The 25,353-nt window shown below is 34.7% G+C and overlaps 1 protein-coding gene across 5 annotated transcripts in view; it reads right to left on the bottom strand.

Moving 5' to 3' along the window:
* The window catches only part of Lrrc4c (leucine rich repeat containing 4C), a 1,351,357-nt gene that overhangs the window by 627,753 nt on the left and 698,251 nt on the right, over positions 1–25,353 (bottom strand). Inside the window, exon 1 of one of the 5 annotated variants that reach the window (XM_075961513.1) lies at positions 22,338–22,353. The exons of the other annotated variants lie outside the window; for them this stretch is intronic. The gene's annotated coding sequence lies outside the window, so the exon portion shown is untranslated. Of the gene's footprint in view, positions 1–22,337; positions 22,354–25,353 lie in introns of those variants that run through there. 5 annotated transcript variants of the gene reach the window in all.

Here is a 25,353-nt window from a genome sequence, read left to right as displayed (position 1 = left end):
TCATCAAAACCTTAAGTCAAATAAATCTGTTATTTTAAATTACCCCAGCTCAGGGATCCCTTTGGGACAAGGAAACATCAACTAATACGCTATAAATAGCTTTCAAAGCCATTGTGACTTAAAGAAATCCTTAACAGAAATTGAGGATCACTTTAAACCTAGCTATAAGTGCTGTGATTTACATAGGGAGTGAAAGAGCACAAGCAAGTTCTGTTTGGAAGCAGATGATAATTTGAACATAGAAAAAAAGAATTTAGTCAAAAGGACTTCCTGAGTATATCTTTTCAAAAAAATTTGAACAAACTTTATTATTATGGAGATTTATGTTTACATAATAAGTGAAATTAATATCATTTATTGTCTTCAAAAATTTTGTTTGCTTGTGGCCTGCTTAAACTATATGAGATACTAATTCAATTTTAATTATTCTTAATTAAATCTACTGTTCCTGGAAGGAAAGCTTAACTCAGGATGTTATGAATGTGATATTAATCAAAAGAAAAGATTTTTAAGATTTTAAGAAGACAATATAGTGGGGAACGACTATATCAAAACAAATTGTGTGAAAAGATTTAATTAAAAAAGAAAGGTAACATGTGTGCATAGCAGAAAATTAAAGTTATTCATGATACAGTTTGATGAGTCTCCTTATACCATCCTAAGCTATTGTTAAGGAAATTATTACATGTTCTTCAAGAACTATTATATAAATACATGTATATGTTATGTATACATTGGTCTCCATGTTTTATTTTTAACCCCACCTTACTTGTTTTCTTTTTAGACAGCATCTCATTATGCTTACATGGATGTCTTCAGTTTTCCAGTGTCCAAGTATGGGATAATTGGCATGTATCATTTTGCCTTGTACAGTATTTTACTCTATTTAATCATTACTTGGTGACTTGGTATTGTGAAATGGCCTGCACACTTTTTCTTAGTGAAATTACTGAATCATCACTTACAAAGAATGTCAGTTGGTTTTGTTTGTGGTTCTGCAAAATCTTACATTTGATGTAGAATTTCATTACTTATCCCTCTCCAATTTTCTTAAATTATTATTGTTTTTCAAACTTTGTCCAAAAATTCCAGAACTATGCTGAATATCATTAGCAACAAAGAGAATGCTGATTTATTCCTGACTTAAGTCGCCATTCTTCTAGAACATTCCACAAAGTGTAATGATATCTTTGTTATGGTTTTGTTCCCTTTAAGAGACAAGCCACGCCCACTCCCTCCCCCATCTGCTCAGGCAGGCTGATCTTCAGCTTCCAGCCTGAGCTTGCTCTGTCTTCCATCTTCCTCTAGGAGAGGCAGCATCGCTTTTGCCTCTCTCCTCACTTCTCTGCTTCCCCCTTCTCTGTCTCTTTCTCCTCTTCTCTCTCTCTCCATTTCTCTCCTCTCTCTCTCTCTCTCTCTCTCTCTCTCTCTCTCTCTCTCTCTCTCTCTCCCTCTCTCTCTCTCTCTCTCTCTCTCTCTCTCTCTCTGTTCCCCCTTCTCCCTTATCCCTTCATAACCCCCTAAATAAATATTCAGCCTCCCCCTGCAAGTCGTGTCTATCCATGTCTCTGTCTCCTGCCCGCCTGCCATGTGTCTCCCTGCCTGGGAGCAGCCTCTGCTCTGGGACCGGCAGCCATTTCTGCCTGGGACTAGCTGCTCCCAGAGCCTGCTGCCTGCCACCACATGGCCCGCTACCACCATTTGGGACCTACAGCATTTCTGTTGCCTACTGCTGCCAGGGATGTTGCAGTATTTTTTAAAAAACAACAATCTTTAACTGATACTTAGGTTTGTTTGTTTTAGGGAGGCATTCATAAATTTCTTACTCTTAAGAAGAAAGGTAAAAATTTGAAAGATAGATGACAAAAAGATGGAAAATTTGGTCATTCACATTAATAAGTACACTGATTCTATGACTCAAACTAACTCTTTTTAGGAAGGTCTATTCAAGAACATAATCTGCTAACTGGCCTTAGACTATCCCATTGAGGGGATATAGCTCTGTTTGTGTCAAATGGAGACTTTCAGGCTGGAGTCACATATTGACAGATCAGTTTCTCAATACTGTCAGCAGTGTAGAGAAAGGGAGCCACTAGTCTATAATGACATGATTTATTAAAACATAGTAATCATTATTGGAATAGCATATATTTATTGATGTATATATTAGTAAAGTAATCTCTTAGGAGTTTGTTTTTGTAGTACTTTTATATTAATTGCCTTGATTTATTTATGTCACATATCTGTTTCAGTTTCTTTCTGTGTAGTAAGCCTATCAGGCTCACATTTTCCCCACAAAAGACCTGTGCTAGGATTTTGTATTCTATTGTTCCCTTACTCATTAATGTTTGTGAAGTGTTGCCTCTATTTTTTATGTTTATGGATCCCTTGGTGATTACTGTTATAAATATGATTCTTAAAAAGAAATGAATTCTTATTCATCCTTAGAAATTTGCAAACTTTTGGGAACATATTAGCCATTCTAACATCCATTCCATCAAAGTATTGCACTCAATGATCATCATTCACCTTTGGAAATTTTAGGTCAGAATTCAACTCAACCCTCTAAAAACATTACCATTTGAGATACTTCATCAGCAATGATAGGATTTTACTACTATTTAAAGCATTGTTACCAGAGGCAGAGACCCTCAGCAGAGCCCTGGGCTAAGATGTCAAAGTCCAGTTGAGGAGTAGGAGGAGTGAGAATATGGGCAAAGAGGTCAAGACCATGATGGAGACACCCACTGAAACAGTTTACCTGAGCTATTGAGAGCTCACCAACTCAAGTCAGACAGGGAAGGAACCAGCATAGGTCCAAACTAGTCCCTGTTAATGTGGGTGACTGTTGTATGGCTGGGGCACACTGCGGGACCACTGGCAGTGGCACCAGGATTTATCCATAGTGCTAGTACTAAAAGTTCTCTTTCTATGGATACCTGGCTCAGCCTAGATATAATAGGGAGGGCCTTGGATCTTCCCCAAAGCAATGTGCCTTACTCTTTTTTGGAGAGGATGGGGTGAAGGTGGAGGAAATGGGAGGAGGAAAGGGAGTGAGTACCATGATTGGTATAAAAAATGAAAAAAGATAGTTTGTTATTTAAAAAAAATAAATATGTTACAGTTTAAAAACATAATATGTTAGATTTTTCATCTTCCATTGTTTTGGTGCAATAACATGTTTTAATAAATTTTACAAATTCCTAGAAAAAATAAAGCATTGTTACTTTTACTATAAAAACAAAAATACTTGACTAGATCTAGTGAATCAAGTATGTCAGTAGTACAGTGAATTGATTACTTAATATAAAATATCTAAGACATTGGTCTTGGTCCCAACATTCTCAGGTACTAAAAGCAAGTCATGCAAAGATAAAGAGAATTGTTTAGAACCAAACAATAAGAAAGACGGCATGCAAAATACAAGCTGCCTAGAGTTATAGGCCCTAGGTTTTTACAAAATAATGATAGGCTCCCTTCTCAAGACCCTTATTAGTTTACAGTAAGATTTCTCTTATTAAGCAGAGTGTTTCTTGGGTATATTTTACAGTGCTCCTTGGACATTTTAAGGTGGAAGCATGGGGGATGCTACTCACTTTCAGTGAGTTCAGGCCAGAACAGACAGAGAAGAGCTTCTGATAACAGAGTCTTATCTAGCCTCAATGCCCATACTGCTAGCTGGAAACGTTTTCTGAAAGGTTAGCCAGGCTTTTTTCAAAAGCCTATGTTTGTAGTCATAATGATAAAAATAGAATCGGAATGCAAAATAGAAAACAAAATTTGAGGAACTATTTTCAAAAATCTTATTTTGTGCTAAATTGCAACCAAACAACTATCCCTGGTTTTTAGTACCAACCCAGTGTTTCAGAATGCGACTGTTTGGAGATAGATAAAGAGGGAATTAACTGAAAAGGCAGCCATTAGAGTGGCTCCTAATCCAATCATAGTGGTTTCCAGATAAGAGGAAAATAGTTGTAGGTAAAGCAGAAAGACCTTCTGGTCCTTAGAGAAATGCTTCTGAGACCTGGACTTCCAGGTCCAGACCTGTGTCAATCCATCTTTCTGCTGTGTAAAGGCTTGTAGCCTATAGAATTTTACTGTGCCATCCTCAGAAATAAATACATACTTAAGACAGCATATTATCTTCAATAACCTGCCACACATCTGAAGGTATTCTTTTGGGGAATTGATTGCTTTTCTAATTAAGATGATTCTTAGTAAAGCACATGCTTTTGTATGGTTAAAATGAAACACTTTGTTAGCTTATCTGAATTTTGAGATAAACTCTACATTTAGCTTCCTATGTCAGGTTTTGAAAGTCTTCAAAACTTTTATCACAGTGGCTGCTTGTACATAGGGAAAATCTGCAAACACTGCTTTGATGAGCTCTTGGCTGACTAAAAAATCACTAGTTTGAGAGGCTGTACAGGTATTGGCTACCATACTACTTCATGTGTTTGTTGTAGTTAGCATCTCTGTCTACGGGGTTCCTGACTGCAACATTTTCCTTGTGGAAGTGCCAGTTCTTCTCTTTAGCTGGCAGATGCCCAAGGTGGAACAGAAAGGAGCTGCAAAGGTTTGAATCTCAGTCTTTATATTTTGTCTATCTCTTTTACTCTGAAAGTCAACATAATACCACCTGAGAATTATTTAATCTGAAAATGTATTGTAGACTTAATTTGACCTCTATTAACCTGTTGGACCACTGTTGCATCACTATGTCTTGCAGGCAGGTCACTTTTGTAGGCTGCAGGATTTACCGACGGGATAGATCAGTGATTACCTTTCTCCTCCGGTAGTGTTTATAGGACCTTCTAGCACAATAAGCACTAGTCAGCAAGGGCCAAGTTCTAGTTGAGTACCAATTCTATTTCTCTATGTTCAATAACATAAATTAGTATTATGTCTTCAACATTAGGCTCTTAGCTATCAGGTTGTGGAAGGTAACTAATAGCTTTAGCAATAATCTGTGATATTTAGAATACTCTATGGGATGTGTATGGCCAACAACTCAACAACTTTAAGAACTCAATCCGGTATGACAGCTTTACTGGGTCGCATGTGATGTCTATCTGGGGCAATGATTCAGTTTTCTTTGATGTTTTTCTCTTGGACATTGGATTTTCTCAAAGAAGAGCTTCCAATGTTGAATATAGTGATACTGCTCTGATAGGCATGCTTTGTGAACTGATAAGACCGAAGCTTGTAATTTTATCTCAAATCAAGAGATATATTTGTTTTCTGATGAAATTCGTGTTCACTATTTTTTATTTTTTATTATTGTTTCTTTTTTATTTTGCATTGCAACCTCAGTATCCCCTCACTCATCTCATCCCAGTCCTTCCCCGTGTGCTACTATATTTTAAAAGAATAACAAATTTCCACAAAAGTTAAATTATTCAAATGAAATAATTATAAATGAAAAATGTTGACTTTGTTTTTAGGGGATATAATGAAAGCCCATTAGAGATGCATTATTTTACTTTATATTTTAATCAACAACATTCTGAAACAATAAAAGTGCCTTTTTGATGTGAAGTATTTGCAAATGGATGAGTACTATGCAAAATATAACATCTGTCTCCCTGACCAAACCCTTTTGTCTGGCTCTATTACAAGGGTCCCTGACCAAACCCTTTTGTCTGGCTCTATTACAAGGGGTGCATCACAATTTTAAAAAGTAAATGTAATAATAGTTTTGCTTAAATTATAAACTCACAAATTTAGCACATATGTAGTTTATTTTGATCCTTGTGGAGAGAAACCATTTTTGTCCACATATTGTGTCAACCTGACAACATAGAGCTATTGTCTCTCATTTTGCTTCACCTAGTCCCTTTTGATATTGTTTCTTGAGGTATGTTAGGGTTAATATAACACCTTGCCAATACCACTATTTTGTCTCATTTTCCTTAAAAATGTCTCACTTCTGTTTGACAAATATCTAGGAGAAAGAGTGGGGAATGTGGATACCCTTTTTATATTACCTCACATTTACTGTCAGCTTAGTTGCATTAAAGGTAACTCAGATTATTAGAAAAACCAGCATCTGTCGGTGTTCGCAAATATAGTTCAAAAGTGATTAAAAAGATTCAAAGACATATACTGAATATGGGTGGCATCATTCCATTGGCTATTGACCCCAGATACAAGAAAATGACAGAAAAATTCAGAAACCCCAGATAAGCAGGATCTTTCCCTTCTCTCTGCTTCCATCCACCATGATGTGAGAAAATCTACCTTATCCTCCCTTCCATGGGGTACTGAATCTTTGGAAGCCATGACCCAAAATTAATGCTTCTTCCCCTCATTTCTTTCTGGCATGTACTTGTCATGGCAATGCATAAGTAACTGCCATTGATTCATCCATAATGCTAAGACCTTTTTTCGTAGCCACTGCTGAAAATGTGAAGATGAATTAACACATTGCTCACAATGTGATTTGTTTTTTAGGTAACTGGCAGAGTTTCTGTATCTTTTACACACAAAGACATCCTTCCTTGACTATTTCTTTTTTCCATTCTCTTTAAACGCCTCAAATTAGACTGCTGAGTCAGAATGGTTTGTTGGTGTGTGCATGTTTTTCAAAGAAGGTTTTTTCTTCTGCTGGAAATTTGTTTTGTTTCAGGTTAAATTTTTGGTTTGTTTCTCACAATAGCAAGGACATCTAATAAACATTAGAAGACAGGGTTAAAGAATGTTAAATATTCTGTAATCTGCAAAACTGCTCCAAAGAATTATCCTTTTCTAAATGGTAATATCACACCTGTAGAACACCACCAGATCACAACACTCCATGTGTTAGATACAGAAGCTGAAGATAGAAATATCTGCTTTCTGGAAGATAAAACATCCCCTGCTATATTTTTGTTGATAATGTTTTTTTTTCCACTCTGAAGCATTAAATGTTTTATACCTTAGTCCTCTGAGAGTAGAATGCATTGAGTACTGACAACGACATCTGGAGAATGACAATGAATTCTGTTTTAATGTTGTGATGTTTCAGAGGTTTATGTAGGAGAATATATTTCCTACAAACTGCTACTGTGAGCTGAGAGAGCGAGCATCAGTCACTATTTTCTAGGCATCATTTCTATTCTATTCTATGCTAAGCTGTGCTGGAGCTGAAAATAAATTACACAGCATTCTTGCCTCCAAGGAGCTATGTTCTATTGAGTTACTGGCTTTTAAAAATTATGTCTGCTACCAATGGTTGACCTTATCAATGACTCTAAGTCTTTGAGAGTCTTCGGATTTATACATTAACAAATCAGGAAACAACTTGAGGTCTTGTACTCTTGCCATTTGGAAGGCAATTAGGGTCTAGAACAATTAGATTTTTTTTGTTTAGGGCTTTGGAAAATTTAATACCATCATTTACTGGGGAAATAGTCTATATAGTTTAAAACAGGCAAATTAGGAGCCAAAGAAGGCAGAGAAAGCTGATGTTTTTCTGCTTTGTTATTGAATTAATATATTAGCTACTGATATTTTGCAAATAGTGCATTTAACATGAGACCTATGGCTAAGGCATAGTATCGTCAATAGTATGAGAGTAGAGTTTTAATTTTGTAATAACCAATAGCTATTTAGTTGGAAATAATAACTGCTGAATAGAATCTAATTAATTCCCATTCCTATAAACCTACCAAACTGCCTGTAGCAGGAGAAGAAATATAACCTAAAGGAGAATCTACTTCTGAAATTTTCTTAAACACACAAAAATTCTGATTGTACTATAAATAAATAGCCATGTATCACAGAGAACATATCTCACTCCTCATTTAAACAGTTTCTTCTTATTCAATAGTTAAAAACCACTGTAGAGATTCAACTGTGATCATGGAGAGAATAAGTGGCTATGGTGCCCTCTACCAAAATTGCAATATCTACAGTGTAATTTCTATAGCTAAGACTAAGGAAAATTTGTATAATAACAGGAGGAAGTAGTAAAAGAATCAAAAGACCATGATATCTGCTGCTAGGTAGTGTCTTCTATATAAGAAAGGAAAGAAAGCTGAACCCATGAAACCTCAAAACAGTTGGTCATCTATAGATATCAGTATTAATGTCAGTTGACATTCCAATAAAAGTCAGAGAAATTTCACAAAGTCTTATCGCTCAATTGAGAGTTAATGAATTGTCAAAGGCGCCTTGTTTACCATGATTATAACTGTCAGATACACAATAATATGAATTATAAGGTACTACCTGGCTTATATAGGCTATAAACTATTTGTATTGGTAATTTTCATTAATTATTGAAAAAGCAAAATAAGATACATTTCCTGAAAGTGGAACATTTAAGAAATTTAAATTTAGTATTAGTTGAAAATACCTGTTTTTATAGAAAGTGTGTAGTGTGTGTGTGTGTGTGTGTGTGTGTGTGTGTGTGTATTCACAAATAGTCTGTAACTGCTTATTTCTGTGAAATTCTATAAAGGTAGAACGCTATAGATACCATATAGGTCCTAGATTCTACACATTATCTGGTTCTTTAGCATATTAAATAAATTTTATTGGTCATACAGAAGACACAAGCTACATGTTTCTATTAGAACAAATTCATTACAGTATCATTAACTAGAACTTAAAATTCATTACTGCTTAATGTTATAGGCATCAGTGCTATTGAAAACTAACTTATTTTTTGCATCATTTACTATTTTGAATTATCCTTATCATTCATTTTTCCTGATGTGACAGAGATGGTGAGGATAAGATGACAGTATTTCATAGTACAAAACTCAGAGAATTATTAGACCATAGGGATAACAGCATGTTATACTCACATTTAATGCTAGTCAAGGCTTTTCTACTCACAATTGCTATAGTAGGAAGCATCTCATTTAAATTTGAAAAGTGTGCATGGCAGAATATGCCACAATGTGACACTTGTATTGTAATCTTTTTTTTAAAAAAGCAGTGTTGACAGTAACAGTGTAGCCTTTTTGTAGGATTTAATAGCTGACAATCATTTGGCGTACTTGCTACAGCTTAACAGAAGCTTATGATTAGATGTTTCACCTTGAGAAAGCTGGGTGATCAGTTTCCTCATATGATATATGAAGGAGCTGTGCTGAATGTCTCATATATGACATCAGCCTTCCAGTTATTAAAGCAGGGCATCTAAATCCTGATTGAAATTGGTTACATATGAACTCCTAAAGCAACTACAGCCCTCAATCTCTTTATCAAAACAAACCGACCAGATTTTATAGAGCCAGTTGAAGATATATGACATTGAAGTTAGCATGCAGAAAAACACATTTGTTATTTTTCATGTCAAAACCTTTTACATGTTTATTACAGTCTGAGTAAATGTTTTCAACTTCTGAGCAGTAGAGCCAGTCATCTGTCAGCTGCAGCATTGCAAGGTGAAGTATGACAAAAGCGTGTCATGTTTTTACATTTTGTATCGTTTTCCAAACTGACACAGTTCTTTACTGAAACAATCTTCTGAGAATTAAGAATTAGAATTCTTAGAGAAACATGTAATTGGTATTGAAGAACCTTCTTAAAGACAAAAAAAAAAATGTACCATTATTTCCTGTTTCTGACACTTGAAAACTTCACTAAGGATTTAGGAATGTTACAATATGTTCCTCAGGAGATTAAAGAAATCAGACTGAGGTGAGAGTCCACTAGGAGTGTCTGCAATACCTGTGCTCTAGGCCATTCTCCAGGGAAATTTCTGAATTTATCTCCACTCTGTGCAGTAATAGACAGGGGAACAGAAATGAGCAAATAATCTTACTCCTGTTAAAATCTTTCTCCAGCACTTGTTAACAATGTTAGATTGTCACACCTTGCATCATACCCACAATGCTGGACATTAAGTAATAGACATCTAATAGAATCTAGCTGTAGCATAAACCTTTGTAAGTATAAACCATCTCTTTCTTGCCATGACTGTTTCAGAAAGAAAGAATCTGGCAATCACAGTAATCTGGCACACTGAAGATATACGACTCAAAGCACCAAATTCCTGCACAAAACCCTAATCATTATATTAATTTGGTATAGCATGTGAATGCTATGCTTTGTAAAGATTTTAATCCTTCTATTGATGTTGACTGGGTGTTTACATGGTATAGCAGATCTCTCTCTGAATCCCCTTTTCTTTCGGTATGATAAGGAGATAGTACTAATGACGATATGGCTCAGAGACTATGTTAGCAGGAAGTTATGCTGCCCCCACTTCTCTTTTCCATTCTACAATCATCACTGGAGAATATGGTTAAGTGATGTAGCATGTGCTGGCAGAGCAGACATTTATCTCAGGAGGGAAAGACTCTTTGGTAGTGTAGTTTATATTTTAAGAGAAAAGCTTTTTTTCTGTTTTGTACAAAAATTAATAAAATAATGGAGACAGTTAAAGCTGAGTCACTACATATGTATTGGAAAAAATTCGTTGAGGAATGAATAAAATTTCTTTGTTTTCTTCATTGACTTGATTTTGAATATATTTTATATTATTTAAATCAAATTTGTTGAGGTGATTTTTGCATCACTAAAATGTACCATATTGTGTACAGATTGATAAAGTGTGATGAATGCATACATTCACATTGCTCCTACCGCAATCAAGATATAGATTGTTTTACTTATCCACAGAATAAGCAAATATAACTTTGTTTCATTAACTTTTGCAGAAAATTGCCTACTCATCTTCGGCCCTAGGCAATTACTGACTTGCTGAAATTTGTCAGAAAGGATAAATTTACATTTTCTTTAATTCCATATGCATGAAATTACAAGGCCTATTTCTTATTATATTTACTTGTTTTCCTTCAGCAAAATAATTTTAAAATTCATTTGCATTTAATGCATGCAGCAGATACTTGTTCCTTTCAATGACAAGTACTCTATGTTTTTGAAACTGTGCAATAAAGTACTTAAGAACCAGAAATATCTATTGCAGGATTTAATACAATTTGCTTTTCCATTTATCTGTGGGTGACTTTTTGAGTTGTTTACAAGTGAAGATTCTTAAGAAGATGCTATGAACATTTGCATAAATTCATGTGTACATATCCAATTATTTTCTGTAAATACTTAGGTCTGAATTTTACATATAATGTTAGCAGATATTTCACATTGCAATAAACTGCTGAACTTATTTTCAAAAATGGCAACTATTTTTGTTTCAATTAAGTTTGCTTCACATTTGCCTACTTATTATTATCAAGGTTTATTTTTAAACTGTGTATTTTTAATTTTTTTGATTTATATTGAGCTCTACATTTTTTCGCTAATCCCCTCCGTGCCTCTCCCCTTCCCTTCAACCCTCTCCCAAGGTCCCCATGCTCCTCATTGACTTGGGAGATCTTGTCTTTTCCTACTTCCCATGTAGATTAGTTCCATGTATGTGTCTCTTAGGGTCCTCATTGTTGTCTAGGTTCTCTGGGATTGTGATTTGTAGGCTGGTTTTCTTTGCTTTATGTTTAAAAACCACTTATGAGTGAGTACATGTGATAATTGTCTTTCTGGGTCTAGGTTACCTCACTCAAAAAGATGTTTTCTCGCTCCATTCATTTGCCTGCAAAATTCAAGACTTACTTTTTAATTGTATAATTTTTTTATAATAATATGGCTTTTAGTTCTAATTTGTATATACCTGGTGGACAATAATGCTTTTTTCTCAAACAATTTGGTTAGCTTGTCTAGTGAGAAGATACACACACACACATACACATATATATGTGTAAAAATGTGTGATATATTCCATATATGTACTGACAAACATGCACACATTCAGTGGTTTGACATTTTACTATTGAGTTGGAATTGTCATCTATATACACAAGGCACAAGTTTTTGGACTTTGTAGACCAAATGTATTCTTCTTCAGTTATTTTAGTTTGTTAGTCCTACAGATAAACACATTTGTTAATATTCAAAAGCCTAACTTTTTTATGTCTAGGTAGAGAACACTGTATTTTCACAGAGAAAGTCCTTTCTGGCTATTAAAATGCAAACATGTTAAACATGTTCATTCTCTGGGAACTACCACATTTAGCACACATTTCCAGCCTCATGATATGGCAGCCTACAGTGATGAATTCTTGTGTGACTGACACAGACAATTGCTGGTGTGTTTTTCTCAGTACTAGCCTTTATCTCTATTTCCAGATTTCCAGCTTCCATCCATCTCATCTCTAACAATTGCTCATATTCAGTACTTTCTACTGTTAAATATTTTTAAATGTTTAAAGCATGTTGTTAATTTTACAGTTGTGTTTTACAGTAGGACTGTCAGCGGATCTAATTTTTTTCATTATGGCCATGAGCAAATCTCAATAACAGAATTGTTTAAAATCTCTCTGTATATCATGGCTTACACAAAAAGGTCAGAGGACAACTTCAGTGATGGTCCTAACCTTTGGTTTTGCTTGAGATAGAGTCATTTGTTGCTTGTTCCTATTTATGACAGGCCAGCTGGGTAGAGCTAGAAAACATCGTATTGAGTGAAGTAACCCAGACCCAGAAAGACAAATATAATATACACTCACTCAGAAATTTCTTTTAGACATAAAGCAAAGAAAATCCAGCCTACAAATAAAAACCCCAGAGAACCTAGACAACAAAGAGGACCCTAAGAAAGACGTACATGTATCTAATTTATACGGGAAGTAGAAAAAGACAAGATATTCCGAGTAAATTGGGAGCATGGGGATCATGGGAGAAGGTAAAAGGAGAGAGGGATGTAAAGGAGGGGAGTGGAAAAAATATATAGCTCAATAAAAACAATTTAAAAACTTAAGAAAGATATATCAATGTATATAAATGAAAGCTTAGGAAAGTATCACAAAAATTCAAAAATGGAGGAATAGAAGAATAGAACAGTAACGTAGATTGTTGTGTTTACTTGTAAACTATATTAAGGGCTCTTGGTTCCATTCTAGATAATTTGCATTGGTAAGGATTGTTATATATTAATACAAAAGTAAAATTATTTTTGTAATCCTGTCTAAGATAATTTTATATTGATATAAATTCAAAACTGTGTTTGTCATATTGTGTATGTTCCTTTTTTATATACTGATGCAATGTAAAATTACTTTTGTCATACTGTATACATGTTTTAATTCTGTTTAAGATATTTTGTATATTTATGCAAATTAAGGATTTTTTTTTATCATATTGCACCATAAAGTTCTACCCCTGAATAAGATATTTTTTATATATATTGTCACAATTTTGAGATCATTGTGCCTATCCTATGCACATGTTTAAAGAATTTTTATAATGTAAAGCTTTAGTCTTTAAGCTAAATAGATTATTAAGAAATACAGGTTAATAGTTACCCATGTTTGTCATACTTGGTGTTTTTTTAATTGGGTTCTCTAGATGCACTACGATGTATTTTGCATAGATAGATGATATTCAAACACTTCAAAGACCTACAGAATATGGCATTTAAGATGTATTAATAACTTAGAATTCTGCTGAAGTGAGCCACTACTGCTCCTAGAAGTAGTTATCTATTCCAGAGGGGATGTTGGGAACTGAAGAAATTCCTTGTGGAGCTGGGTTTTTTCTTGGTAAAACTGGCCTGTTGGGCACAGACTTGCCTTTGACTTGAAAGCTGACAGTAAGCATGCTGTCCAATCCAGACAGGCAGGACTCAAGGAAAAATGACTGCTGAACCTTGCCAAGAGAGGATATGATAGTCTTTCAAATTTTCCTGCTTGTGAAAATGGTCTTTCAGATTTTTTAGGCCTATAGACAAAGTTAGTTGCCACAACATTGCATAGAGATTTTGGGTGACTGCCTATCTAGCCAGTTGTTTCTGCTAATTCTTGCATCTTTTGGAATTCGCTTGTTTATACTCCTGCTTACTCAGGTAAAATTATCATCTTTGTCAGTCAAGTTTTGATGGGGTTGAAAACTGGATAATCACAGTTAAAATTTTCTCATGCTTAGATAGGGCATATTAGTTTCAACACATGGACTTTCTAGGAAAGAACAACGTTTGGCGGAGGCTGCTCATTCATTTTCCAGCTGCCCAGCCCTGAAATAATCATACAGAAACTGTAGTATTACAACTTTGCTTAGCCTATTACTTCATGCTTCTTATTGGTTAGCTTTTATACTTTATATTAACCCATTTCTATTAATCTGTTTATTGCCATGTGGTTGTGGTCTACCATCTGTCTCCTGCAGTGACTACATGACTTCTCCCTGACACTGCCTAATCTCTCTGTATATATCTCTTCCAGCCTGGCTATATTCTGTGAAGCTATTGGCTGAAAGCAGATTCTGTATTAACCAATGGCAATAAAACATATTCATAGCATACAGAGGTGAATCCCATATCATAAAGCTATAGGAACAATCTTTGTAATTTGATAATTAACTATGGACTGGACATTAAGTATATGTTTCTTGCTTGATGTTATTCTTGTTTCATTTTTGCTTATGTTATTACTTTTCCTTTCTTCTGCATAATACTGGATAGTTATTCTTATTGTGTATAGTTTTATCTTAAGATTAGAACCTTCTTATTTAGGAAGAAAAAGGGAGAGTATGGTGGGATTTCAATCTGTTTAGTCAATGACTTTGGGGCAGCAAGTCCTAAGACATAGTCTTGTCTGCCTACAAAACAGGTTAAAAGCTGAGAGAGAGCGTCATGTACTCTCTTTCATTCTCTCACTTTCTTGGGTGAACATAATGGAACAAGCAACAGAGAGATGGCTTACAGTTGCTGATCTTCGCCCCTGGGCAGAGCAACTGAATTAGGACAGCTGGATCAGCAGTGGCATTTGATTTCTCCTGTATTTGTGAGTTTGCCTTTTTCATTGCACCCCTTAATAAATTGGCTAGTAGAGTTTTGTGGAATGTAAAAGGATATTTTGGCACAGTCTACACTATATCATATATTGGTCATAACAAAAATAACACATTCAAAGGTAAAAGAATCCGAGCATGTCTGTAGAACAACCAATAGTTTGAACTTGCAATTTATGTGATTAAAAGAAAACACAATACAGTGTAAACTTGACCTCTCAGATATGTGTGGTTCATAAGACTATTCACCATTATGATGAGTAATCAGGTTAAATACAGCCCATTTTATTCTGCTTCTCCGTCATATGATGTACAGAGTATAAATATAAGTCTGATTGGCATTAATGAAAATTGAGATACTTGTTTTTATAGAATGCATAATTCTGTGTTTGCAAAAGATGGAAATAGAACTATCATAATACCCCTAGCAGTATATATAAAAATTTGTTTCCTACCTATATATTAAACTATGAGTATTTATTTCTAGTCTGCTCTAATTTATATTTTGCTGTTGCTTTTATTTTCTTGTGTCCTCTGTTAGAGATTTGAGAGTTTCTCCACAGGCTTTCTACTAATCTTGAAAGTTTTCAAAATACGATGAGTTTGTTTCTATAAATATTTAAATATACTTAAGTCACATGTTCACATAGTTTGTAGTTCAGAAAAAAATCTTTCTTTAAAAATACATAAAGGTACTAACTAGTAAAATTATCACCCTTAAAATTTTTCTCTCACTCCAAGTACATATATTTTGTACATATATAGAACCATGAATGTGAGGAGTTTTATGATTTAACAAAGTATGTAGGAGTAGCTATTCTGTGGTTAGGTATTGATTTTGTTGAGTTTCTTCTGAGTAGCAGTGCAAGGAGGTGATGTGAGGCTACTGTCTCTTATATATAAACCCACCCCATCTGTTCAGGGCTCTTAGAATGATCTCGGCAAATCATGTTACATAAAGAACTAATCTCACAAAATGTATGTTAATTATATAAGAATAGGCACTGGAAAAGTAGCAATAGAAAAGAAAAAATTAAAATATACAAGTTAAAATAGTTCTTAGTGTCATCAACCTGTCAGTCAATGAATCTGTCTTTCTATTTCTCCATCATCTCTCTACAAATGCAAAAGATCTACAAAAAGAAATTTAAAAGCACTTTAGAAAAATATAAAAGTGTGACAATGAAGTAAACAGTAAAATGAACACTATTCTTGCTGATTTCGCAAGGAAATTAATGAAACAGTATTTTATTAATATATAAAGAAAGTCTGTTTTTACATAAAGATAAACAACAATTTTTCTTTCCCTAAATATATCTTGAATGAAGAGAATGTTTACAAATGTTTTATTTTGTGTTTTCCTTCTGTTAAGGGGAAGTTTGAATGGAATAAAGTGAACCATTTTAAAATGGGAAATTTGGGATTATCTAGTGCAGTAACAGTATTTAGCAACTACCAGCTCTGTATGGTTCAAAACACTGTCATTTCTCCAAAGCAAAAACCCTTCTCATGTCTGCCCTCTCTTTTCCCATCATGACCATGAAATCCTAACAGGCGGAATGGCGCAGAGCTTCTTGAGGCAACTTATGTGAATAAGCCCCCTCTTAATTGGAGTACACATCATTCTCCACCTATTTCATTTTTATTTCCCTATATTTTATTGTCATCATTTTTAATTATATTTTATATGATAACTTAGGATGAATTTTCTCTAACTGATATATTAAACCATGAAATGGTTTACGTTTGAAGTTTCCTAGGGAGTGTCTTGAGAAATGCATGCACTTTATAATGTTTAAGTCAGCATAATCATTTCTCTTCTCAAATAGTTATGCTCTTTTTTATTTTTTTATTGATTTTTATTGAGCCCTAAGTTTTTCTCTGCTCCCCTCCCTGCCTCTCTCTTCCCCCCTTCAACCCTTCCCCAAGATCCCCATACTCCCAACTTATTCTAGAGATCTTGTCTTTTTCTACTTCCCATGTAGATTAGATCTATGTAAGTCTCTCTTAGTGTCCTCATTGTTGTCTAAGTTCTCTGGGATTGTGGTTTGTAGGCTGGTTTTCTTTACTTTATGTTTCAAAACAACCTATGAGTGAGTACATGTGATAATTGTCTTTCTGTGTCTGTGTTACCTCACTCAAAATAATGCTTTCTAGCTCCATCCATTTTTCTGCAAATTTCAAGCTGTCATTATTTTTTTCTGCTGTGTAGTACTCCATTGTGTAAATATAGCACATTTTCCTTATCCATTCTTTGGTAGAGGGGCATTTAGGTTGTTTCCAGGTTCTGGCTATGACAAACAAAGCTGCTATGAACATAGTTGAGCACATGTCCTTGTGGCACAATTAAGCATTTTTTGGATATATACCTAAAAGTGGTATTACTGGGTCTTGAGGAATGTTGTTTCTTAATTATCTGAGAAATCACCACACTGACATCCAAAGGGGTTGTACCAGCTTGCATCCTCACCAGCAATGCAGAAGTGTTCTCTTTTCCCCACAACCTCTCCAGCATAAGTTGTCATCAGTGTTTTGGATCTTGGCCGGTCTTACAGGTTGGACTTGTAAGTTTTGATTTGCATTTCTCTGATGACTAAAAATGTTGAACATCTCCTTAAGTGTCTTTAGATCATTTTAGATTCATCTGTTGAGATTTTTCTGTTTAGGTCTGTACTCCATTTTTTTTAAATTGGATTATGGGTTCTTTTGATAATCAATTTCTTGAGGTTTTTTAAAATATATTTTGGAGATCTAATCTCTGTCTGATGTGGGGTTAATGAAGATCTTTTCCCATTCTGCAGGCTCTCATTTTATATTGGTGATTGTGTCCTTTGCCTTACAGAAGCATAAAATATCTCAGAGTAACTCTAACCAAACAAGTGGAAGACTTGTATGGCAATAACTTTAAACCTTTGAAGAAAGAATTTGAAGACACCAGAAAGTGGAAAGATCTCCCATGCTTTTTGGTAGGCAGAATTAACATAGTAAAAATGTCAATCATACCAAAAGCAATCTACAGATTCAATGCAATGCCCATCAAAATCCCAGCAAAATTCTTCAGAGACATTGAAAGAACAGTACTCAACTTCATATGGAAAAGCAAAAACCTAAGATATTCAAAACAACCTTGTACAATAAAAGAATTTCTGGAGGTATCACAGTCCCTGACTTCAAACTCTATTACAGAGCTACAGTACTGAAAACAGCCTGGAATTTGCATAAAAACAGACAGGAGGATCAATGGAACCGAATAGAAGACCCTATATTAATCCTCCGAACACCTGATTTTTGACAAAGAACCAAAAAATATCAAATGGAAAAAGCAAAGCATATTTAACAAATGGTGCTGGCATAACTGGATATCAACATGTAGAAGAATGGAAATAGACCCATATCTATCACCATGTACAAAACTCAAGTCCAAATGGATCTAAGACATTAATATAAAGCCAGCCACATTGAATCTTATAGAAGAGAAAGTGGGAAGGACACTTGAGTACATTGGCACTGGAAACCACTTCCTAAAGAAAACCTCAGCAGCACAGATACTGAGAGAAACAATTAATAAATGGGACCTCCTGAAACTGAAAAGCTTCTGTAAAGTTATGCTTTTATGGTAAGAAAACACTCAGTCTTTAATCTGGGCTTTTGACATAGATAACTCATCCTAATTTGTTCTTTTCCTTCTGTAGAATCTCAATACCTCTCTATTATATGTTAGTACATATTAATAAATTTCTCCTCATCTTCTTCCACCAGCAGCAGCTCATCTTCGGGTAACACCAGTATAGGCCTTTTGCTGGTGTTTGGTTCTCATTCTCTCTCTCTCTCTCTCTCTCTCTCTCTCTCTCTCTCTCTCTCTCTCTCTCTCTCTCTCTCTCTCTCTTTGTTGTTGTTGATTTGAGACAGAGTTTCTCAGTGTAGTCTTTGCTGTCCTGGTACTTACTCTGTATATCAGATTGACCTAAAACTCAAAGAGATCTGTCTGTCTCTGCCTCCCTAGTGCTTATATTAAAGACATGCACCACCACAATTCAGTGGTGTTTTTAAATAAATATTTTATGAATACATTGAGAATGTCATACAACATAATTTTGTCATATTCATCCAAATTTCTGTTTAACTCCTCCCAGGTACTCCCCTAGGTACACACCCAACTTTGTGTCTGATTTTATTTTAATTCAATGATCCATTAACTCCAATTTGTGTACCATTATATTCTTATCTTGTATACCATCTTTGTAAAATTAATGAGTTTATATACTACTTAGGTTCTTTATCTTTCTGTGCCTGGCATTTTTTACTTAGATTAGTAATTTTCTGGCCCTTTTCTGTCATTACAGATGACAAGGCTAACTGTTTTGTAAATAAAATGTATGTTCTTTTAGTCTTGTATTAGTTCTTAGATGAATATAGGAAGCCAGGAAGCTCTTTGTCACACAGTTTCCATTTCCTTTGTGTTTTCACACACTTATTTGTTGGACTGTGGAATCATACAGTACTTATTTTTATATTTGTGAAAACTTCAAATCAATGTTTATATTGGTTATTTTAACTTATGTTCTGTCAGTGTTATGCAAGTTTTCCCCTTTCTCTTAATTTTCACCAATACTATACCTTTGTTACTTTTCTTAGTAGGATTTTAGTGGTGTGAGCAGAACTTCGGGTTTTGATTTTTCCTCCTTGGTAATGTTAAGTATTCATTTACATGATTACCCAGAATTTAATACTTGTATTTTTTATGTAAATTATATTTTATTGTTTTTATTTCTGTTTCTGAGTGGTATGGAGGCTAGCTAGTGGTATACTTCTCTATTTTCACTTTTGTTTGCTGAGGTTTTGCATCTTATCAAATTGTTACTCCTTCCAAAGCCTTGAAGTTTCTTATATACTTTTATGTAGGTCTTATGTTCAAGTATTTAAACCATTTGAGTTAGTTTTTGTAAGTGGAGTAACACCGGAAAAAGTTTCATTCTTCAGTTTGTTGATATGCAATTGTTAAGGCACTGTTTAGAGAAAAGACACCTTTTTTTTTTCAATGTGTGTTCATGAAAAGCATTCTATAAATAAATTGACCTTAGAAGTTTTGTGAGTTCTGGGCTCTCTGTTCTGTGCTACTATTACCTGACCTGCCAGTATCAGGAAGCTTTGGTTGATATATCTTGTGGCATAATTTATAATTTTTCCACTTTATTCTAATGCTAACGTTTCTTGGTTGGTTATTAAGTGTGTGGTGGTTTTATATAAATTTTAAGATTGTTGAATCCAAATTTCCAAAAATGCCCTTGGAATTTAGAAATAGATTTCTCCGAATTTATAGATTCTTAGTTGCTTAAACTTTTAAAAGTATTAATTTTTCATGCAAAATGTCTTTCTTTTTAAAAAATATTATTTTTTCATTCTATTTATTATATCAAGAATATACTGCTTTCATTGTAGTGATCTTTCTTATTTTCTGTTCATTTTATTCTCAGATAAGGATTATTGTAGTAATTATAAATGGAACTATTCACACACACACAGAAAGATACCACATCATATCTAGCCCATCTATCTATCTATCTATCTATCTATCTATCTATCTATCTATCTATCTATCTCTCTATCTACCTACCTACCTACCTACCTATCTAATCTACTATTTATATGTGTGTGTGTGTTGTGTGTGTGTGTGTGTGTGATTCCATTAGGCAGTCACATCAAAAGACACTAAAAAGGCAGAATGTTAACATATAGCAAGAAGGTAATGCCAGGATAGCAAAGATGCAAAAATTTTAGAGATATCTTAGTTAATTACTAATTTTGTAATACTCAACAACTATTATAATATTTCTAAACATGTTTCTTTGTTTGAAGCTCAAAAAATTAAAATAAGGAATGATGATGTGGTTATAACTATCTTTACTTTATGGTAAAAATAATATAATATTATAAATATGGAAATGAAGTATACTTTCTAAATGTTGTCAGCTGGTATTATATATCATACTTTTTCTCAAGATGTTCAAAGGCTTTAAAAAAATTAAAGCTAATGTTTATACATTGAATATCAGTCCAATAAGATGTGTCAGTCAGAGAAGTATCTAGGTGATAGATTAGTAAAGGTATAGAAAAAGCAAAAGGCTGCTGTCTCTTTTTACCTCTGGTTTCACCTCCTCCCTTAGCTATGATGCCTTTAGTCACTTATATAAAACATTGCTGTTGATTATAAGTGCTTCTCCAATCTATCATGGCTATGCCCCAGCTGCAATATTTTTGTGGTAGAAATGGTATAGACCTCTGAGCTTAACATTGCAGCCTTTCTCTTTAAGAAATGGCCTAGCTTTCTCTTCCTTAAAAATAAGGCTTAAAGAGGATCCCCTTCCTAAACCTACATCTAGTTCTAATCTGCTGACACTAAGAAAAATTTAAAAGATCCATCCATCTTATAAAAGATACCTTGAAAGTTCTTGTCTAGATTTGTGGTACTTTCTTCCATGTGAATTACTTTCCACCTCTCTATAACTTCTAATATTACACACATTTTAAAATTATATTCGTAAAGATGACATTACTTTGCATCCTTTATGACACTGCAGACTTCTTTTGGACACACACGCATTAAATAAAATAGAGGAATATGTAATGTAAATGACTGCCTTCTTTTTGCATACTGCATTCCATTTTTCTCATCCAATTTCTAAGATGACAAAGGTGGAATGAAGCCGAAAGATGCAGAGATCTTTAGGAGGGTAAGAGATGTGATTATCATAAAGCAATTTCCTAACAGGAGACTTTCAGAGTACATGGGATACTTAATATGAAAGGGACAAGATACCAAGAAGAGAGTAGAGCCACATTAATGATGAATTGAATACAAGAGGGTAAGTGGTTCTGTTTGACCTACTTTATATGTATAAAATAGATACAGAGGGTCATCACCAAAGTCTTGTTCCTAAACACCATTATAATAAATGGCAATCAGAGACTGTTCTTGGAAATTGACTCTCATACAGAGTTCTTATGACATGCAATGGAGTAAAAGAACACTCAATGAAATCAGAGAGCTAGCAAACTAAAACCCTATTACAGTGTTACTTTATTTTTTTTAATGTAAGGAAGCTAAGTGAATATTCAGACTACCAGCAAAATTTCAGGAAAATGAAAGGGTAATAAAGTGCAAAATGTAAGTGAACAAGATGTGAGTGGTTGTAGGATTAAAATCTATGTCCATATATATGTAAGATACTAAACACATTATCAAACAGATGACTTTTAATTTTTCAATTTTACATTTATATATTTAGTGTGTGTGTGTGTGTGTGTGTGTGTGTGTGTGTGTGTGTGTGTGTGTGTGCACCCACATGGAAGTACTGGGGTGCAGACATGGAAGTCAGAGGATGATCAGTAGGAGTTCGTTTTCCTTTTCTGAGAAGTGGGTCCCAGAGATGGAAACCACATCTTCAGGCTTAGCAGTAAGTACTTTTACCCACTGAGCTGTATCACCAACCTGCCTATTAACATTTTATTATGGATTCAAAAGGTGACAGTGTATAATGACTCACTGGAATATCAGATTCTCCTGCAGTTGGATTTTGGCCTCTGGACATTTCTCCATAACTCTCACACACATTCCAACTACTATTCCCAAAGGTGTCACCAAAATACATTTGCAGAGTTGGTCTCACGTTTTCTGAACCTAGACAGAGGAAGGATAAAGCAACAGGGTCTGAGTTTTCAGTACATACCCTGGAGGCTCTCATTATTTTTCCATGTGTAATCATTTCCGTTTACTAACTTTACCCATTAGGCTCTTTCCCTCTCTTCAACTGTATTAAAATCTTCAGCGGTGGAAATACTGTTTTTACAAATTGATCCTCTTCATACCGGGTTAGTTATAACGCCGAGCTAGGACCCAAATAAGCCTTAAGTACATATGAACAAGGCATAGTAAAGCAGAACTCTGTGATAAGAAGGGTGAAATGGCAGACTTTCTGCGCTGTGATTAACAAACCCATCACTTCGGGTTTACAGCGGGGCAAAAATATGCCATTTACATTTTGAAACAAAAGAACCATTAGCCTTCTGTCCGCTTTATTGCATTATTGATCCTTTACTCTCGCTTAATATCCATTCAGAAGCCTGCATGTCTAAATGCTTTTTCTTCATCCCTACATTGGATGTCACTGATTGTGGTTTCTAACAGCAGCCTGCAATGCTTCTTTCTCTACAGCAGCTTCTCGCTTTGTTTTGTTAATAAGTACTTTCGTTTTCCTTAATTTAGTTTTGGCATATATGCTTTCAAACGCGTTTTCTCACACCACACTAACATTTCATCAGGCTCTGTTTGGAGACCGAATCTCTGGGCACAGCATTACATATTCCAATACATTCGTAGTAACTTCTGCTTCATGCTCTATTATAATTGCCTTCACTCTCAGGTAAGTAGGCAGATGTGCACTAATAGAACAATTCCTCCTGCTTCATTTTTTTTCTGGCCCACAGTACATGTTGCTAAAGTATCCATGCATCCTTATGGATATGCGTATCTGCAAACAAAAATAATTTCAATAACTTTTTGGTAGTGGTAAAGGGATTTGGATACTACTAAATACTCAGTTTAATCATAACCTTCCAAATTCATCTTCTAAATTCAATCAAGAGGAGCTGATGTTCTTTGTAAGTGCAGCCCAGCACTAAACCATAAACAGTTAACAAGCTATGGTATATTTTGCTATTTTAAAATTTTTTTGGTAATATAAATGTACAGTTCTCCAGCAGAAACTTTGTGGATGGTAATGAAAAGTTGCATTGTCAAAAGGTTTAACAGCCTTGTTAGGATGTTCTCTTTCAATCAGCAGTTGATAAACACATTAATTTAAGAAGTCTGAGTTTGGGCAGTTATATTGTAATGGTCTCTTGAGCACAATGTCCATAACTTGTGCTTCCTATGACAGAAATTATTAATTGAATACACAAACAAAATTGGAGAATTTTATATCTCTTCCTTGGATGGGATTCAAAATAATATAATTTCAGTATAGTTAACCATTGTAATAGAGGCTACATTTTTGCTCCCTGTTTTTCTACAGCAAGGAATAATTTTTAGGTAAAACCATAACAATTTTCTCAAAATGAAGACTATTATCTTAATTTGCTTCTCTGTTGCTGTGGCAAAAAAAAAAAAAAACACTTAGTAAGGGTGCTAAAGAGACAGAAGGGTTTACATGGCTTACGGGTTATAATCCATCATGGAAATGCAGGGCATGAGGTCTATGCAAGATCCTGAGGGCAGGAACTGGAGCAGAGAGCAATGGAGGAATGCACCTTACTAGTTTGCATCCCATGGTTTGCTTAGTTTACTTTATAATTGAACCCAGTGCTCCTGTGGAATCTCCACACCAAACCCTGTCCCCCATCTCTCACCATACACTGCTACATCTCAGGAAGCCCCCCAAAATGGTGACGCCTCCCCTAGAGATGCTCAAGACCACTCCCACGTGCTATTTAAACTGCCCCACCCCCAGAAAACAAACATGTGGATTTTTAGTCTCTTTTCCATCTCCTCTTTGGGGAATGGGGAGGTGGTTGGAAAATCATCCAGGAGCATTTTACCCATTAAACCTGGGCTTTTTCTAATTACGTTTTTATTTTATTTTATTTTATTTGGAGTGCTGCATCTGTGGAGAGGCTTAGGGGGGCAGCAACTTTTAACTCAGTATAACCTGCTGTATAGGGGTGACATCGCTCACTCACTCATAGTAGGCTAGGCCCTACCATATTAATCTTTAATAATAATTAAAAATAAATGTGTCCCACAGAAATGCTCACAGGCAACTTTGATGAAAATAATTTTAAAACAAGAAATTGTTCAAGTTATCAAAACTAGTCTGACATAATTTATCAAATTTACATACAAAAACATCACCATTCAACTGTAACTTTTTATATGTATGTCCAAAGTTCCAGGTTTATATCACACTATACAACATACAATAATTTTTAAAATCTCACAGTTTTCACCAATTTCCACATTTTAAAATTCAATGTCTGTTTTAAAAATCCAGAGTTCTCAACAGTAATGTTACTCCTGAAAAATAAGTAAAAGGACTTATGTATATTTTCTAATTCCAAGAGAGAAGAACCTGGACATCCTAATGATCATCCCAAAGCAAATTTAAACTTTGCAAATGTAAATAACTCAGTGTCTGATATCTGATACTCACTCATGGTCCTTTGGGTCCGAAAGGGCTTAGGCAGCTCTCTAGTTCTGCCATTCACACCACACACATCTTATCTGGGATATTCAAACTGACTCCAATCTACTTCTACCTCTGTCTTTGGCAGCTATCTCATAGTTAGAATTTCAAATATGCTGGAGCCTTCCCTGCACCAGAGGCTGAATATTCACCAGTGGCCTCTTGGCTCTCATAATGTCAAACCCCAACTTCTTCTTAATAATCACCCCAGTCCTTCAACTTTTATGCCACCAAAACTAGTACCATATGGGACATTTTTACACATTACCAAGTTTGTCTTCCATCTTCAGGAAAAACTTTGATTCCCTTGACCCTAAGTTCT

Source organism: Microtus pennsylvanicus, chromosome 2 (genome assembly GCF_037038515.1).
Source record: "Microtus pennsylvanicus isolate mMicPen1 chromosome 2, mMicPen1.hap1, whole genome shotgun sequence".
In the NCBI taxonomy this organism is placed as follows: domain Eukaryota; kingdom Metazoa; phylum Chordata; class Mammalia; order Rodentia; family Cricetidae; genus Microtus; species Microtus pennsylvanicus.
The sequence above is the reverse complement of the archived record's forward strand: the minus strand, read 5'-3'. Positions and strand labels throughout refer to the sequence as shown.